Source organism: Mastomys coucha, unplaced genomic scaffold (assembly GCF_008632895.1).
Source record: "Mastomys coucha isolate ucsf_1 unplaced genomic scaffold, UCSF_Mcou_1 pScaffold15, whole genome shotgun sequence".
Taxonomy (NCBI): Eukaryota; Metazoa; Chordata; class Mammalia; order Rodentia; family Muridae; genus Mastomys; species Mastomys coucha.
In genome coordinates, this window is record NW_022196897.1 from 131,765,713 (window position 1) to 131,785,970 (window position 20,258).

Below are 20,258 nucleotides of genomic sequence, written 5' to 3' on the forward strand. Positions count from 1 at the left end.
AGGATAGTTGGAAACATTGGTGAAGGTCAGAAAGCAAAGTCCGAATTTTCTCTTGCTAGCTGTAAGAATATGATTATCTTGGTGAGTTCTTAGCACACAAGTACGAAGACATATCTGGGCCACCTCTGAGTTTGGGGTGCCAGGCAACAATGCGGAGGCAGGAGGCTGACTTTCCTTGAAGTTTTCGCCTCAAATACCGCCATCACGCAAGTGTGCGTGGCAAGGAAGTCAGGGCTTAGGTAGATAGAATTCATGCCTCAGCTTCTGACTTCAAAACAAAACTAGAAGGCGGATCAGGAATTTAGAAGAAATAAATGACCCCCTGGATATGTGCAGAAAAGCCACAAGAAAAAGAACAGGAAGTACTCAAAGTAAGAAAGCAGAGCAGAATGAGCAACCGTCTACAAGAGCGGGGAGCAGCATGACCGTCCACAGCCTCAGGGTCTGCTGAGGAAATAGAAGGGGGAAAGAGGAGGACAGGACCAGGTGGAGACCACGCTGGCCCTCCAGCTCTGACAAGGAAGCCTGCTTTCCATCTTATTACCATCGTGCAACTCAGCCAAGGACTTCCAAAAAACCACAGGGAAGCAAATGCCAGGCAGCCCTGCAGAGCTTGAGTCCTTTCTAAGTTTCTGAAGTACCCTTTACTACTCACACTCCTTCGACAACAACAGCCAGTCCACTGCAGTACTTTCCCATCATCTCTCAAAGGTACACCTGTCACTAAACCTGATACTGACTATTCTTTCTCCACTTCTAGTTGGAAGTCAACAGAAAGAGCAAAGGGCAAAACCTTTGGAGCATACTGTCCGGCTTCAAGCGCAGAAGCTAAAAGGTCTAAGACAAATGAAGTAAATAAACACTGTTCCTCAGTTTCATGTGAAAACCAGAACAATGGTCCCTATACTGCAGGGCATTGGTGGTGAGAAAATAAGCGTGTGCAGAGTGCTTGTAGAAAATCAGTTGGCATCATATAAATATTAGTTGTTTTTAGTAATTACTTAGCTTCTGGCAAAGCTCTCTCACCAGGAATAACATAACCTCACCTATGTATGAAGCTATCAAATTCAATGACTCATACACTTAATGAGGTCATCCCATACTAAATAGTACTTAATCCCAACTCAACAGTAAATACTGCCAACAAGCATACCCATAAAAGCAGGCCAATTCTCCTTCCATCTCTTTCTACACATGATCCTTCTCAATGGCAATCCTTTCACTCCTCAGTAAGAAGAGTCATGACATTGCTTCATGAGACTTGCTCCAGCAGATCTCTAATCAAATGAAGGCAAGCCTTTAGCCCACTCAGGAGTCCCTGCTGGACCCAAAAGCAGAGGAGGAAGCCCAAGCCGGCTCCTCCATGAGAGAAAGGACTGTCAGCCTCCTTTATCTACACCCCAGAGCTGAGAGCCACCTACTTCTGGACACATATCTCTGAGTACTTTCTATTTTAATCCAGTTTCCTAGATAATGTTACTGAAGGCCAGATGATCAAAACCATAGATTTGTGAAAAAGGACAAGTGAAGAATTGAAGGTGACTTACTAAAACAAACATCCATTTAGAAAAAATTGGGAAGAAAAAGAAAACTGGAGGCCAGAGAATTCAGAGGACTGAGTTCAGATCCCCAGCACCTATGAAGAGGCCAGATGCAGCACACACCTGTAACCCTAGCACTTTCAGGTAGAGTCAGTCAGATCTGGGGGCTTGTTGTGCAGCCAGTCTAGCTGCATCAACAAGCTCCAGTTAAGGGACCCTCTCTCAAGAGAATGGAGAACAATGGGGAAAAGCACCAAATGTCAACCTCTAAGCATGGACAGAAGGGTGTATCCACATACATGTTCACATACAAATACACCACACACACACAAACATGCACACACACAGGCATGCAGAGAAAGAGAAAGAGAGAGAGCACAAAGAAAATAATAAATAATTAACAATAAACTAGAAAGACACAAGGTTGAAATTTTTGTCAGAAATATGTCACTAGACTAGTAGCCTAGCATAATTGGCTTTATTGGCCAATTATTAGCCTTAGAGGCTGATATGATTCTGATTTCATATTTAAGTAACTACCTAGGTTAGTGACCTCTTTCCTTCATGATGTAAAGATGGCATCCACAGCTGCACCTTGATACAAACTTTCTTGTCAACAGTGACTGGTTCTAGCCTGAGTTAGGGAAGGACTCCTCGTGACATCAACTGGTACATCTGAGTACCTCCTCATGCTGTAGAGTGCTGTAAAGTGTTAGCTTGGGTAAGCACCAGGAGCTTATCTAGGAGAGGCCACAGCCTCTGTACCAGGAAGCCTCTCTGGGCTCAGCAGCTTAATAGGCACAGAGCAGGAGGTGTCCAAGGGATGAGTGCATTGCCATGGCTGATCAACAAACACATTTAAGCTATCATTATTGTAAGAGAAATCCATTCCTGAAAAAATGAGTTTCATATGAAGACTCTTAAGAGGTTTCCTATACTAGCTGAGGGTGGTGGATGATGCTTTTAGGAAGATGAGACAGGAGAACTGTCACAAGTTCAAAGCCAGTCTGAAATGCATAGTGAAGTCTAGACTAGTCTGGGATACAAATTGAGACTTTGTCCCAAAAAGCCAAAAATATAACACTAAAGACTATTATGTTTCTTGTACTGCCTATATACAAACACAAAATCCTTATGTAGGTAGAAATATAAATTTATGCAATGGAAAGCAAGACTTAGACTCAGATTTAAACTCTGAGCCTAAAGTGACCAAGGCCTAAAACAGGTGTGATTAAGATGGGAAGGACCAAGAGGAGGCTCAGCCCTCTATCTAAGTAAACTCTGTTTCCCTACAAGTCAGCTAGCAGGAATGGACCAGCCTGGCTGCACACCTGCTGCTTTCAGGTGTGCATCCTGCTTGCACACCAGCAGAACTTAGTCCTGAAGGTGATAACCTAATCCCTCTCTATGGATGAAACAAAAGCATTCCTGAAGATCACAGCAAACAACACAGTGACTTATTTGTAAAATCAGAGCAAAACTTTTTACAATAGTGGTCAAAATGATTTCCAACTAAGAAGACTGGATGATGGCTTCTATCGTAAACACAAAATAAGTCCACAGCCATACCATCCCAAATATGCTCAATCTCATCTAAATATAAAATAAATTAATAAGACCTAATCTACAACTATTAAATTCTAATTATTTTCAAAATAATAGCAACATAAGTATTTGTTCATCCCTTAAACTAATATTCATCTTATAAAATTAGTTCATATCTATATACCATCTATTATTTAAATCTGATATATTAGAAAGAAATCTGGTCAGAAAAACACCAGCAAAGCTTCCAAGCTTGCTACTATGACTTTTAAATGAACTGATATCAATTTCTCTTTTACTTTTAATAAGTAAATTGCTTGATAGTGAGGATGATGAATTACTGCCACACTTATTTACAGAGAGATAATTGTGCCTGCTACGTCCAATACTTATGTATGGAAGTCAGAAGTTAACCTCAACTGTCTGTCCTTGCTTGTTTGAGGCAGGGTCTCTTGGTTGTTCACTGATGCCTATCACAGGATGGCTGGCCCTCAAAAGCTTCCACAGACTGTCTTCTCTGCCTCCTATCTCACCTTAGGACACTGGGACAACACATAAACACTACAGCCAGCCTTATGTGAGTTCTGAGAACCCCTCAAAAATTGTGCAGCAAACACTTTTACCCCTGGAGCCATACCCCAACCTCGGCACAAATATGAGTTAATACAACCAAAAATTAACATTTTAAAAATTAAAATATGTACCAGAGGTGGTTCTACATGCTCTTGATCCAAGGAGACAGAGCCAAACGGATCTCTGAGTTTGAGGCCAGCCTGGTCTACATAGCAAGTTCCAGGCCAACCAAGGCTGCATAGTGAGACCCTATTCCAAAACCAAACTATCTCCTCTAAGCTACCAGCTCCCTTTATCTCTTAAAGTAACTAAAACACAAAGTTCTAATTTCAACAGTTCCAAAGAATTTCACAAAGAAAACCAACATATAGCACTCTTAATGAGCCCGTACCTCCCACAGATTCAGCCTTGAGCTCAGCACACAAAGTAGCCCAAATCGGGCCCTACCTCTCACTCTTCACTGGGTTCTGTCCCATAAATCCAAATGCCAGCAGCAGTGCTTGAGTTGCTGGTGTCAGAATCAGATCAAAAGCAAACCCCACCTCTCAATGTTACTCTGCCATGCATCTCAGTCCACCCTGCTGCTCTTTCCCTGCATATTGTTTTCAGTCTCAGATATTTATGCAACTTCCATGAAGCTTTAAGAACCAGACGACCAGGCTGGTGAGATGGCTCGGTGGGTAAGAGCACTGACTGCTCTTTCGAAGATCCTGAGTTCTAATTCTAGCAACCACATGGTGGGTCACAACCATTGTGATGAGATCTGACATCCTCTTCTGGAGTGTCTGAAGACGACAGCTACAGTGTACTTACTTATAATAATAAATAAAAATCTTGGGGCAGGAGTGAGCAGGGACCACCAGCGAGCAGGGCTGGTGCAAGCAGAGGTCCTGAGTTCAATTCCCAGCAATGACATGATAGCTCACAACCATCTTTACAGCTACAGTGTACTCATATACATAAAATAAATAAATCTTAAAAAAAAAAAAAGAACCAGACAGAAGAATGTCTGTTCAATGTCTGTTTCACACATATTTTTTTTGTAACACATGAGCCTTCATATTTCAGCAAAATCCTCAAGTAGTACCATACTTCCAGCCTCATCCACTTTTAGGCACTAGACATATTTGATATGAAATCACTTCCCAAGTCATTCAGATATTAACTAATAATGCACTCAGAATAATTCTGGCTCCTCTTTTAATCCCCTCCACCCAATGGAGTAGGAGTCCCTCCCAGTTCTTTGAGAGACAGCATTCGCTCTCCCTCACCTGGCTACCATAAACTGCCTAAAAAACCTTAAGGCTGCAATCAGGGACAGTAGTTCAGACAATTCCCAAGACTTCCTCAAGTATGCATAGATCTCTTGAGAACTCCAAGCTTCTCACATGACTCTCATCTTAGATACCATCACCATACAAATATGGATACTACTGAATCTCACCCTAGGCCCCTAACACAGCCCACCCACCTACAATATTCAGTTAAACTCAACAAGTCTCCTCTCCTCTCTTCTGCCATATTTTTAACAGAGTTCTTCCCTAAACCTGGCAATCCCTTCAGAACACTTCCCTTACAGACACAGACAAGGCTTTCACCCACCACCTACACTCATGTGCCACTATAAACACAACCCCCTGAAATATCAACACACACACGCACACTTACACACACACATGTACACACACACATGAATACACACACACATACACACACATGCGTACACACACACACATACACACACGCATGCGCACGCGTACACACACATACACGTGTGCATGACAATTTCTAAGCCATTCTGATCCTTATCTTTTCACATATACAAAATTCTCCTTTGCTGTTCATCACACTATCCATCATGGACCAATGACTACCCCATCCCCAACTGGAGTGGTACTGTCTCCTACACAGCAGTATACTCTCCAATGACTGTAGGGCCTAGCTCCCTGTCTTCATTATTGGTAATTTCAACATTTACATGGATGATGCCTGGCTTCCTCATCCCTAATGAAGTTGTCAGGCTCCACCTCTACCACCCACACCCACAGCCAGAACCTAGACCCGGTGATTACTACCCACCTCCTAAGCCATGGTTTCAAGTGATTCATTCTCCCACTCCCTGCCATTTCTTATCTCTCCTGCCCACTCCTCAACCCTAACCCCAACAACTCTTCCACCCTACTGGCCCACGAACCAAGTCTCAAATCCACAACCTTGTGCTCAAGTCCTCCTTTCCTTTTGTTCCTAACTTTGTTGCCATAGCTCATCTTTTTTTAAAAAATCATACTTTTACTTACTAGAGGGAAAGGGAGCACTTACATGTGGTAGCATGCAAAGTGAAAGTCAGAGGACAGTGTGCTGGGTTGTTCTCTCCTTCTATCATACAGGCCCCAGAGATGAAAGTTAGGTTATCAAGCTTGGCAGCAGGTGCCTTTACCCACTAAGCCTCTCACCAGCCTCACTCCTTCATCATCCCTCAGCCCTTCCATCCTTTCATTCTTCCTTCATATTCACTAAATAAAATACAAGTCTACTTCATCCATGCCATTTATCTGAAGCCAAGCCACGTGCTAGGCACACAAGCTTTGTAAAATATGTTTTACTAGGGGATAGAGAAATGGCTCAGAGGTTAAAGTACTTGCAGAGTTTGGTTCCTAGCACTCACATTGGTTGACTTATAACCTCCTATAACTCTAGCTCTATGAGATATGACTCTCTCTTCTGGCCTCTGTAGGCACCTGCACACACACACACACACACACACACACACACACACACACACATACCACAAGTAATAAAATTAAAAAATTAATGCATATGAAAGAATAAAGCCTGCACATATGTGATTTATAATGCATAGTAACAACAAGTCCTTTAGATCACCACTGGATGAAGGCACCTACTCTAACCAGGCTTTTGATGCCATGCTCTAAGGAGCTCGTCACTGTTAATACAAAGGGCAATGTTAAGTGCTGCCAAGGCCAAGAGAAAAGACACATGTACCCTGTGCTCAAGTTCTACTACTGGGCCATTGGATGGAATGAAGAAATGTTGCAACCAAGATTATACAATATAGTCTTTTTTTTTTTTTCTAGAGACAGTATTTCTCTGTGTAGCCCTGGCTGTCCTGAACTTAGACCAGGCTGGCCTCCAACTCACAGAGATCCACCTGCCTCTGCCTCCTGAGTGCTGAGATTAAAGTATGTGCTACCATGCCAGGCTATAATACAGTCTTATTTTCAGGAAATAAACATATGTTTTGGCTTCTTTGATAGTTCTGTTTATTCCATACATTATAGTAATATTTTACTGTTTTCTTAGTTACATACTAATTACACTAATTTTTTTAATGTTCCCATATGTATATATGAATGTACGCTTGTCATAATTGGGAACTCATTTCCATAAGGGTTCTCCACAGCACTTCGGACAAAAGCATTATTGCCTCCTGGAGCCAACACTACTCGTTCTCCCCAGTTCCTGTACCCACCTCCCCGCTCCCTCAGTCAGCCCTTCACTCTTCCTAACAGAACATTGGTTTATTCCTTCACAGAGCTGTACCACTGGGAAGGCTGACATATACCCCACCCATATGGAGTGGGCCTGCTGTAACTGAGCCAATTATGATGGCAACATAACCCTTGCCAGTGCCTCTGACACAGTACTGATCCATGTCCACAGGTGAAGACTGACAGAAGCTCTGAAGTACGCATAGCTCCTGAATAGACATAAGGAGAAGCAGCATTTTAATGCCCTGGATGTCATGGCTATCGCTCCATTCTGGTGGCTGTGGGCACTTTGACACTCTGAGCACAAATCTGTCTCAGCGAGGAAGACACAGTAGAGAGGCAGCAAGCCTCGACAATCAACATTACAGAACAGCTAGATTATCTCACTCTGGTATGGCCTGCCTAAAGACAGGCAGGACCTCTTTATATAGACAAGGGAAATGCCTTTTATCCATTTATATTTAGTATTCTCTTAGTTATAGACAAAAACATCTTTGTAGACAGCTGAAATAAAATATGAAATAAATACTAGTACCAATTGAAAAGCTCACAGAATCTGGGCAGTGATGTTTCATGCCTTCAACCCCAGCAATCAAGAAGGAGAGGCAGGTGGATCTCTTGAGTTCAAGGCCAGCCTGGTCTACAGAGTGAGTTCCAGGACAGACAGGGCTACACAGAGAAACCCTGTCTCAAGCCTGTCCCCATAAAAAAAGAAAAGAAAGGAAAAGAAATGAAAAGGAAGAAAGAAAGAAGAAAAGCTCACAGAAATTTCTTTAAACATTTTAAGCCAATCATATTTGTATACTGTTTTAAAGTGGACTGGGACCAGTTTAGATCATAATGAGAAGTTGGAGACAGAAATAGAATAGGCAAGCAAGGCCTAAATGGTCACTTCTTACCCGCCACTCTCAACAGCTAATGAAACAGAAAAGTGGTGAAGAAGGTGGGGAAGGCCATCAAATAATGTCTGTGTCAAATAACTATTATTAATCATATAATAATAGCCTATAAAATATCTCTGCATAGGGTGGCTCAATTAACCCTCCAGCACCAACAGCAGGAAGGTACAGCCCTCACTGCCTGTAGAAAGAAGGGTTAGAGACAGCAGTTCACTCCAGCTGGGACCCCACATGGCTAGGTTCCCCTCTGCTCAGTTGATTGGGTCCACACTTACAGAAAGTGGTGGGAGAGTCCACTCAAACACCTAAAAAGGCATTGTTTCAATTTGCTTAGAGAGAGAGAGAGAGAGAGAGAGAGAGAGAGAGAGAGAGAGAGAAAGAGGTGGCATAAGCTACAGATTTATTTTAAATCCAGAAAGGGGGGGGAGCCTAGAAAGTAGTTTATTTTATTTTATATTTTTGCATCTTTATGAGTATAGTGTGTGATATATATGTGTGAGTGTTCCCATATTTGCAGCTGCACATGCATATTAGTGTACATTTGTGGACACCTGAAGCTACTCTCTACATTATTTACTAAGGCAGGGCCTCTCACTGAACCAGACCTCCTGATTCCCTGATTCTGTCTAGTGTAGCAAGCAAGCTTGCTCTGGGGATCCAATCTCTACTAGTTCTGGCATCATACATGGCCCCAAGACTACATGGCTTTTACATGGGTTCTAGGGATCTGCACTCCAGTCCTTGAATTTGTGGGACAGGTGCTTTATCCACCTCCCAGACTCCATATTTTAAAAGGGTATCAGAGACAGTGTGCAATTGAAATGACCTTCTTCCTGGACAGGTTAAAAGGGTGGCTTTTCTGTGAAATTGATTTAACAAAGATTTAAGTGGCCTTCCCCCAAAGGACTGTCTTTACCTCTAGAATATCATAGTGATGTTCTTGCTCTGTCCTCAGCCTAAATTACATGACCTCTGTTGTATACCTTACACAAGTAAACAAAACCCCTTGTCTGTTCACTGGGAGCCAATCTGCTGGCAGTGTATAAGAGCATAAAAAACACAACCTACAATATTGTGGATTTGGTTAAAGATTTTTATTATGTTAATTGGGTTCCCAAAATTGCATGAGAATCCTGCAAGTAAGACAGTGAGGGTCCCTGCCCCCAGTTGGTTCTAATTGGTAAATAAAGTTGCCAGCGGCCAATAGCTGGGCAGGGAGACAAAGGTTAGTATTTGCAAGCAAGAGGACCAAGAGAAGGAAGACAAATAAGATCCAAGCTTGAGAGCTGCATAACAGAGAACATACCAAATCATGTAAGAGCCAAGGAAGAGCAGCCCCAGGGCCCTCCCTGTGCCCACTGGGTCTAAGGTAGCAAAGATGGAATATAGATTTTAGCAAGTAATAACTCGGGAGTATTGGAGGGGAGGCATTAGCAATGTGGAGGTTTTGCGTGTACATGTATGGCAAGGCAATTTGAGCAACATTAATTGCTTATATAATTGCTTATAGCAACACTACAGTAGTAATGAACAGTTTGTTATAGGAGCCCAGTAAAACACAATATAGCCATGTAAGGATAATGTAAATCTTCCCAGCCTGGGATGTACAAATATTTAAGGTGTCTTCATAAAAACACAGCATTAGACTATTTATAAAGATAATTCATGTATAACTGTGCGTGCATGTGTGCATATATATGTGTATGGGTGCTCACAAGCACAACTGAAAGCAAGAGAGAGAGAACATGCCCAAGCAAGAGAGCAAGCTTACCCAAATACCAGCAATGGATACAGGACTGCAGAATTTTAAATGATTTTTTACACTACTCAAGCTCACTCATATTATTCAAATTTTCATAATAGGTATATTAAATATGCACCCCCCAAAAAACAGCTAAAAGAAATTAGCAACTATGCAGTCCGTACATTGAATACATTATTCTTTAAACTTGAAAACACAACTTTCCAAGTCTGAAGAAAAGTTTACACAAATGATAGATAGAATAATAGTTTATCATTTCTAAAAGCAGCAATTTACACAAATTTCCTGTCCAGCATGTGCATGCACTCTGGAGTAGCACATACCTTGCACAGAATGCTTGGTAATGATCAATTGGTGAAAAGAGATGCGTTATGTTTAGGAAAGGCTGTGCATCTGTAGTTCAGTGGAAAGGATAGAAAACAGAACTGTGTAGCAAAAGATGTTTATGTCATACTCAAGAGCTTGCACTGAGTGGAAATAAGCAAACATGGATAACTTAAGACGTAAAAAAGGTGATGAACTCTCCAATCACAACAAGCTTTCATTTACAAGACCTGGTAGCCTTAGATCATATGAGTCAACCTCTTATTCTGCCAGACAGACTATAAAGTGCTAATGAGATGGTCTAGGCTCAAAAATGACAGCTCTGGGAGTCTACCATACGATCCTCTTTCTGTACCTAACCTCCTCTTGCCATCTGACTTTGAATCATCGTACTACAGGTGATGGGATCTTCAGCCTGGAGACAACTGTAAGACTCAGGAAAGCACGTGGGACACAGCCAGGGCTTTGGAGAGGATATGAACTCTCAAGCAGAAAAGCAGGCACTAACCATTAAGCTGCTCTCTAAGGAGGGGGGCAAGCGTTTATTGATTTGCTAGGGTGAACTAACACTTCCCCTGAAGGATCCCAGAGGCTTAGGCTACTGCAGCCGCAGAAAGCACACTGTAAGTGGTTTAAATGAGAAAGGCCATCATATTTGAATCCTTCATCCCTAGAGGGTGGGGCTCTTTTGGGAAAGAGTAGGTGTGGCCTTATTGGAGGAATTGTGTCACTAGGGGTAGCTTTGAGGTTTCAAAAGCCCAGTCTGTTTGCCTCCTCCGACTTGCAGACAAGTAAGCTCCCAGCTACTTCTCCAGCACTATGCTTGCTTGCTTCCTGCCATGTCCCTCCCAGGATGGTCATGGACTCACCCTCTGAAACTGTGAGCAAGCCCCCAGTTAAATGCTTTTATAAGTTTCTTTCGTCATGGTGTCTCTTTGCAGCAACAGAACAATACAAAACAGTACAATAGAACATGTACAGAAGTGGACAGAAGAAAGCACATGCCATGCTTTCAGTGGTTGACAAACTGAGGGCCCAGGAACTTGTGTGTGCCTGTCTTCCTTGGTAAGCCTGGTCTCAACTGCCCGTCTGAAAAAGACACAAGGCTCAGTGATACTAGTTCATAATACAATATTAAAACAAAAATCAAAGTTCTCATGGGTCTTTTTATTATGAAACCCTCAAAATACAGAAAAAGAGTTAAAAATTGGCAGAACACCTTCAATGAGCCTCCCAGCAGGGTCTGCTGCTGTTTGTCATCATTTGTATAGCTGTGTCATTACTGTTCTGACCCACAGACATTTTTCTGGGCTCAGTCTTTTTCAGCCATTGGCCTGTCTCCCTTTTCCTCCATGTCTGCAGTGCTTTCTAATTGCCTGTCCTTTGCCTACTACCGAATTATCATTGTGGGGGCCGCAGCACATGGTCCAGAATACTCTAGCTTTCCTGTTCAGTGGGCCACAGTGTTCCTTGCCTGCATCCTCATCACTGGTCCCTGTAGAGTGAGGAAGTACACAAACTGTGTCCTCTCTTCCTGCACAAGTATGCATGCCACAGCTTCTACACCACTCAGCTGTCCAACACCACTTCCTTCTCTCTTCTCTTTTGTCTCCAGCCACTTCCCAGCATAGGACAAAGGATTTGACTCTTCATAAAGTAAACTGTGTTGGCCTGAGCAAGATTTCCCACTCCCCCAACCCCGCTTCGCAGGCATTTGAATATTAGGCTCCATAGCTGGCTTGGGCAGGATGTTCTTGCTGGAGAAAATTCATCTCTGCTGGTAGCCTTGAAGGTTTCAAAAGCCATGTGTCCTCCCAGTTCACTCTCAACTTCCAGCTCCAGTCATTATGCTACACTTCCCTGCTGCCATGGGCATGAACTTAGCCCTCTGTAACTGTAAGCCCCAAATAGACCCTTCTCTCTCTAAGTCACCTTGGCTGTGGTGTTCATCACAGCATTAGAAGGTAACTAATCCATAAGCAATAGAGAGCTCGCAGTGAGAGAGTCAGTGTCTAGTGAGTTATTCAAGCAGGTCTACTTACCCAAACAGGAGCCACAGCAACTCAGCTCCCTGTCCATCACCGCCTGGGGTTCCTATCTTATCTCCCCCCACCTCTGCTCCTTTTCCTCTAACTCTGGGGCTCTGGGACAGTTCCAAGGCAGTTATGACTTGAAGCCTCTGCACTTACTATTCACTTTCCTTGCAATATTGTTTCCTAAAATAATGACCAAACCACTAACTTCTCAACTCAGGCCTTCAACAAAGCACATGAAGCCTCTTCTGACCCCAACACAGGCATGCGCATAGGGCAGGCATGCGCACACACACCCTTACCAAGATCCATTCTTCTACTATCAATACTTAAAATTAAATTAGAAGCTTTTTGTTATTCATACATTGCCTGTCTTGATAGAATGAAAATCCTGTGAGGGCTGGGCCTTGATTTGTGAATACCAGGTGAGCGAAATAATTGAAATAATTCTCTGGAATAACTTAAAAACCAATGGAGAGTCTCTACTCTAGACAGACTTAGCATGCTCAAATCTATTTCTTCAAAAGACAGTGATTTATTTCTCTCAAATTGGGTAAATAATCCTTAAATATAACACCACAGTCGTAAGTAGAATTTACAGACTATCAACTAAGGATTTCTCAGTGATTTGGAACAAAAGTTAGTGAACTTTGTGATAAAACAGGTATCAAACAAGGACACTGCCAGTGCTGTCTTAAGCATAAATCTATGAGAATGCCTTCTAGAACCTTCTCAGAAATAAAGGAGTCAGAAATAAGGTTCCATCTGTAGGAAGGGAACAAGTAACCAATCTGACTCTTCAAGACCCCCAACCCCCTCACCAGTGATTGGCACAGGAATGGGGAATGACCCATAGAAGGCCAATCAGAGAGGCTCTCAGGCACTAGGGTAGATTCCTAGGGAGGAGCTGGACTCTGCTCACAACTCGGTAGCTCTGGAGCTCTGTCAAGTTGGCAAAGCCAGAGATCATCTCTCCTATGCCTGGAGAGTTGGTCTGAAAACAAAACAAACCAACCCAGAACAGTGAGTGAAAAAATCACTTCACCAAAGGAGAGGTCAGACGGGAAAGAGTGGATGTGAGCTGCTGAATGCTCTGGACACCATTTACATCTGGCAGACAGCCATATCTAAGGCCAAATGTGACCTTACACTGTTTCATTGGATACTCTGTCCCTTCCTTCAGCTGGCACTGGTTTGGAGTTCTTGCACACACTAGTGTTGGCTGGTATAAATGCTGACCACATCTTTTGGCTGAGAATTAAGAAAAAATGTAAAACCCAGTCAAGCTAAACAGAAATATACAAGTAGCAGTCATGTGACTGCTTAATGGCTATTTAAGGGCTCCTTTGCCTGCTGATACAAAAAATGTTGAAAGGCCAGACATGATGCTGCACACCTTTAATCCCAGCCCTTGAGAGGCAGAGGCTGGAGGATCTCTGTGAGATGGGAGCCAGCCTGGTATTAGATAGTGAGTTTCAGGCCAGTCAGAACTACAGAGACCCTGTCTCAAAAAACCAGTTCTAAAGCTAGAAGCAATGGCTGTAATGTATTACAAGAATATTTAATGCCTCCAAACTGTTTACTTTTAAATGATCATTTTTATGTGAATTTCACTTCAACAAACAAAATAAACATGCAAACAATGTGGCAACATGTTTTTAATAGAATAACCTTTAAATATAGCAAGTTTAAAGGAGGAAATTGGACCAAATGATATACACATTTTGAAGATCACTGATATATATTAAGCTATTTCCCAGAAAGACTACACTAAATTATAGTCTTACTAAATGTGCATTACAAACCTCACATGTATGTTATTGGGATGGGAAACAGCAATTTTGATAATTGGTAGGTAGTTTGGTAACATATTTAAGTTTATGTATCTTAAAGTATTAGTAAAGTATGACATTTAAATATGGTTATAGCTCTCATTTCTCTGGTTGTAACATATATACATTATAATTCTTCTTGTTAATGTATAGGAGTTTTTATAAACTGAAGATATAGCTAATTTAATTTAATATTGTTCCACTTCATTATTTACTTTTGATTTTAACTGAAGGTGATCTATTTGTATATGTGCTTATTTTAAGAGTACCAGAAAAAGGCGGGAATATTCTTTTCAAAATAAATATTTGCAATGTTATACACAAAGGCACATGCTGAGGAAGATATGTAGACATACTGCCTGCCTCTGCTTCAAAGTTCAGAGTTCTGTGTCAACTCTAGTACATCAGGCCTAACTGGTTCAAACACACCCTTATCTTATCAGACACAGTCCATAGAAGACAGAGGTTTATGTCACAAATACAGCAGACAGAAATAAACTAACTTAATCACTAAACATTTGTTCTCTATTCTGTGCGAGTTGAAAATACTATTAAGTATTCAATGATTTCATTGTAAAAAAAAAAAGAAAAAAAAAAGGTTTGGGTTATTTTTTTTCTCTCCAGCTAGAAAATGGGACAGTCAGTTTGGTTTGGATTTTGTAAATTTAAAATCTGACAATATTTCTCTTATTTTGTTTCCAGGAGCACCATTCAAGCCATTCCTCACTACCCCTCCTCAGTTAACACATATGGATAACTTGTCCCCTTTGCCCGCAGAATCACTGCTTCCTTACATCTGCTCTCCTTAGGCACCAAGGCCTGGTCTGATCATAAATTCACCCACACAAAGAGAATTAACTCATGGTCTTAAAAAATATATGCTGGTATCTTCTCACTAGTAAAATCCATCTTTAGGACAGGAAGGCTCTTATTTTTTAAAAAATACCCATATGGGTGGCTAGATCCCTCCCAACTCCAATCTATATAATAATTCTATATTATTATTCTATATATTAAATCTATATAATAATTCTGAAGTTATTGTTTGTTTGTTTAAACCCACTTATCCAGACTTCAGTGCAAACCTTAGCATCCCAAATGCTGCACACATTGCCTGGCACAGTGTTGTGATGGACACACAGCTGTTAAATGAATAGGGGCTCTAGAGCCACCTGCCTTACAGGCAGACACTTTTGGTTACAGAGCTTTGCATAGAGTTCTTATCCTCTCTCTATCTTACCTATAAAATATCTCAGTTGCACTTGGGAGCATTAAATGAGTTTAGTATGCATGAAAGAATGGCAGTACTTGGAACAGTGTACCAAATGAATATTCTTTTTAATTTTTTTTAATGTTTTAAATTTACTTTTATTATGTTTAATTATTGAAAGGGTGTAATCACATGACTGCAGATGCCCATGGAGGCCAGAGGTATGCCTAAATCTGGAGTTAAAGGAGGTTGGGAGCTATCTAACATGTCTTCCGGGAACTGACATCTGGTCCTCTAATACAAGTTCATAACTGCTGAACCATCTCTCCAGCCCAAGCATTATTATTCTTAGTAGAGAAATGTGCTACTAGAGGCATCAAGATGAGCAAGAAGCTTCCATGTTTGACAGAAGCTTCATTTAGTGGGGAAGATGAGGCAGAACAGAAAAGTATGAATCAAAAGAAAATGCAGAAGTGGCCAATGAGAGGTAAAAATGCTATGGGAATTCTGCAGAAAGGTAATTTCAGGACAAGAGGACAAAGGCAGTTTATGTAGAACTGCAATGTGTATAAGTGCTTTCATGTCTCTGTGTGTGTGTGTGTGTGTGTGTGTCTGTCTGTCTGTCTGTCTGTCTGTCCTGTCCCAGAATCAGTTTAGACTGCAGCATTGAAAACATTTGATAGGATAAGGGACGGTGTCTTGGTGTGAGTTCTCTGAGAAGTGGACAGAATTACACAGGGGTGAGACTGGGGGAAAGACCTGGGAGACAAAGGAAAGCTAGGAAAGGCATAGAGGCTTCAGACTACATGGGGTCTAAGCCCTGGAAAGGAGAGGAGTAAAGGAGAACACTGAGCAGAGATGTCCTGGACTGTAAGAGTAAGAGGAACCTCACGACATAGCTGTCCTCCGGTGGCACCTGGGTCGATAGAAAGAAGCTAGGTGTGTCACTCAGCTGTGAGAAGCCTAAGAGAAGTTCTGCTTTGGAAGCAACTGATGGATACAGAGGGCGGCCTGTCAATCACACTATACGCAGCAGGAGCAAGAACCCTACATTCTCAGCCTCCTACAGGGGGCCACAAGTAATGTCACTTTGCATGTCCTTGACAGACCAGTCTCTGATCAATGTATATGCAGAGCAGAAATCTTAAAAAAGAAAAAAAAAAAGAAAAAAAAAACAAAAAGAAAAAACAAACAGAATACACAATCAGTGAGTTCCTTGATTCTATCAAAGTAAATTTTTCTTTTAACTAAATCACAACTCTAATAGCAAAATCAAAGTCCCTTTGGTTTACTGTTGGAGACAGCAAGGGCGTTAGCTGGTGTTCAATGTCTTCCAGATGAAAACAGTGTCAAGGACACAAAGGGTCACAGTATCTCCATAAGGCAAACACTTTAAGATACGACTGCTGAGTTTCCTCACCAGGCTCTGATAATGCACGCTGAATTCTCTCACCTGAAATGCTGTTGGAACTGACAGATCTTGGAGGCTGGGACGAAGGAAGAGAGCTTGAAGTGCAGAGTACCTAAAATACAGTTGCACACTGACACTTCATAAGCTTCTTTCATAGTTAGAAAGAGCCTCTGGCTTGAGCTGTCATCTGATTGGCTGGAGAACATGAGAAAAGACTTTGGACAAGGACAATGTGCTACCTGCACAGATCTGTCAATGCTGTGGAGTTACAGCTTACGTGACGTTAAGTCACACAAACCCTCACATACCACAGTTACAGCCTGCCAGATCACCTCCTACAATGCAGTCCCACCTCACACCCACCCCAGAGCACGTGAACACAGAGTGGCAGAGCTGGCAACGTGACATCTGCTCTACTAAACTAAGCTCATGTTACACAGCTCTCCTCACTTCTGGCTGAATGCCTTTTTACTCTGAAAAGAGCAGAAGCAAGCCTTACATGTTGCCAAATTTCCTTATTTTAAGAGGGTACATGGCACAGAAGACAGAGTATGAGTTCCTATCACCACACCAGCAAGAAAGCTGGCTCAAGCAGATGTCACCACTGACTTCCAGAGAAGAGAGTATGTCATGAGAACTCTGTCCACATCTCTGTCATCCAGTACTACATTTTTTGCTCCCTTTAATAGTCCTCCAATGAAGAGGCATCCCCCATCAAGCCCCGTTTCCTGCCCACTCCCACTCTGCAGTGCTTTGTGTGTAGGTGTGTCTGAGTTGTATGTACATATGTATGTATGTATATGTATGCATGTGTGTACAGGCATGCCTGTGTACTTGCTCAGAGGTCAGAAGAAAATGTTGGGGGTCCTACCACTCTAACAATCTCTTTATTCCCCTGAGAAAAGTACTCTCACTGAACCTGGAGCTACACTGGTAACCAACAATCCCAAGAGTTCTGTTTCTACTCCACTCAAAGCTAGAGGCCTCTTCTATGAATGCTAAGGATTTAAAGTCAAGTCTTTATGCCTGGTCAGTCAGTGTTCTTATTGGCGGAGCTGTGTCTGCAGCCCTCGTTTACCCCATCCCTCTGCAGATCACACCCTTCTTATTAATTCTTCCTCTTACTATCAACTCAAATTCCCATGGTTCTTTAAAAAAATATTGAAAATTCATACCTCCCCCTATATTCAGTCTCGATCTGGAATGTACTAGTAAGAGTACTAGCACATTGCCTGGTCATCTTTTAGTTGTAAAGCCCAGACACGCTTTTAGCCAACTAAAGCAAAAGCAGGATGAAACTAATTCCTGCAACTGGGCAGCTCAACGGTGGAACTGGCACAGACACGTTGGACCCTGTAGCTCACACAGTATCTAAATCACTCCCTCAGCCCCATCCCTGAAGGTTTCCCCTCTGAATACTGGGTTCACTTTAAGGTATGTGTTTTCCATACAGTGGAAAAGACCACCAGGTTCCTCCCCAGAGGTTTCACTGCAAATGGACAAAGACTGCTTTTCTCTTGGCAGCTAGGTTTCAAATGTTAGGAGAGGCTGGGACTCCCAGACCCTTCCTTAAGGACAGACATCCACCTTTTCTGCTTCAAACATTCCAATGGGTTCTCACTGTCTACCCATACCCAGTACAAAAGCTACTGTCTGCTTAACTCCTTGGTAGCCTGCAGGATTGTCTTTGTAGCTGTTCTCTGCCAATGTCCTTATGCACTCCTCATCCACCAGGCAAAGTCCTTTATCTATTATGCAAACCCCAACTTAGCCCTGACCTTCCTCTGTAAGCATCCCTGACACCTCCAGGAGGTTTGGTGTAGTTCCTCCCTGAATGCTGACCACCTCCATAGCTCCTTCCCATTTCACTGTATGGCTCGAAACACTGTGTAGAAATTTCATTTAAGCATCTGCTTTCCCTACTGAATCCTAAGCCTTGACCTTATACCATACTATCTAAATACACAGCAGACATATACACAATTGCACACATATCTTCATATACTAAATAAAACAAACCAAAGTTCCCAAATTGAATTTTTAAAATCTCAAGGATAAGACAACTTGATAAGTAACTGTTTACTACATTTATATATTAATTGTTCTTAATTTAGGAGGACAGTAACTTGTTCTTTTTTAAAGTTTTCAAGGTTTAAAGGGAATCAACTGCTACTTTGAAAACCAACTTTAAAACACAAACACAATTTGCTATAGTTATACCTACTTTACTCGGTTTGGATACCGAAGATTAGTACTATAAACAACTCGAAGAAGTACTTAGGTTTGCCCAGGAGTAAAGTGCTTATCAACAAAATAAAAAGCCAAATTATAAATATTTATAGGAAAATATTTTGGGCCTACAGGTAATCTCTTTCCTCAGAACAGGCATTGGAAAGCAATCCTTCTCAGGTATCACACACGGAGCAGCTCAGTTCAGAGGGTGGCCCTGGCTCACCTGGCTCAAGTCTAGACAGCCTGTATCCTAGAGACAGGGATCGTACAAGTGCACGAAGGTCATTTACATTCCAGAGGTTACAGATACACTGCATCAGTGATTGATGAAAAACAAGCAATGAGAACATTATGGCAAAGTCATTTTGCATTAACTTGGCCAACTAAAAGAGATCGAAAAATGCCTGCAAGGACCTGAAATCACAGTTCCCAGCCTTTTCAAGTTGTAGACTTACTGTCTGTGCAAATATCTCACTACCTGCCAGGCCTAAACACAGAACCCAATGAACTAAATCAGAAAGCACAAAAGGAGCCTTTTTAATCTTCTGCCATGCTCAAATCAAACAGGATCTTCCAGATCTCCTGAAACAGACCAGAATGAGAGCTGCAAACATCACAGAAATTTTGCAAGACAGGCAAAACCTAGTAGGTTTTATTTATGTATTAACATTCACTCTGGTGGGTAAATATCTACTCTGATGTGCAAATATCCTTTTGAATCAGATAACTAGCAGAAGCACAACTTAGCTTCTGCTTTTTTTTCCACTTTTTATTTTGAATACATCTCATTAAATTGCTGAGGCTGGCCTTGAACTCAGTTTGCGGCCTAATGGGCCCTCCTGTTTCATCCTCCAGAGTAGTTTGAATTAAAGGCTTCTATCACCAGGCTGGCCAACGTAATGGATATGAATATCAGCTTGTCAGTTGCTCTGCTGTAGGCTGAAGTGGGAGCACTACCTTCGCCATCGTTGTGGGGAGAGCCGATGAGTTCATCATAATGAAGAATCATATCACGGTTTCTAGCCTCTCATTAAGTTCCCAACCCCACAAACCACAATCTCATCCCAGACATTCCACTTGGACCTTCCTTTTCCCACACTTAACCTGTAGTACATCAAACCTGCCATGCTCCATCATTAGCTAGGAACTCTGGCACCTCCCTAGCTCCATCTATGCTACTCCCATGATCCCAAATGCCCATCACCAATCATCAAACTGTAAAAATGGGTGTGTTGCTAGTCAGACTAAAGTCAAAAGGGGAAGTCTATTCTAAGGAAAAAACACCAGATGGTTTAGAAGTATTACCATAATCAGAAGAGGAAAGGAGGGAAAGTTAAAGAGCAGGAAGGGAGGGAAGAGGGGAGGGGAGGGGAGGGGAGGGAAGGGG

The 20,258-nt window shown here is 42.0% G+C and overlaps 1 protein-coding gene across 2 annotated transcripts in view; it reads right to left on the minus strand.

The window, feature by feature from the left end:
* Positions 1–20,258, minus strand: part of Ralgapa2 (Ral GTPase activating protein catalytic alpha subunit 2) — a 285,753-nt gene that overhangs the window by 259,392 nt on the left and 6,103 nt on the right. The gene's annotated exons all lie outside the window — the stretch shown is intronic.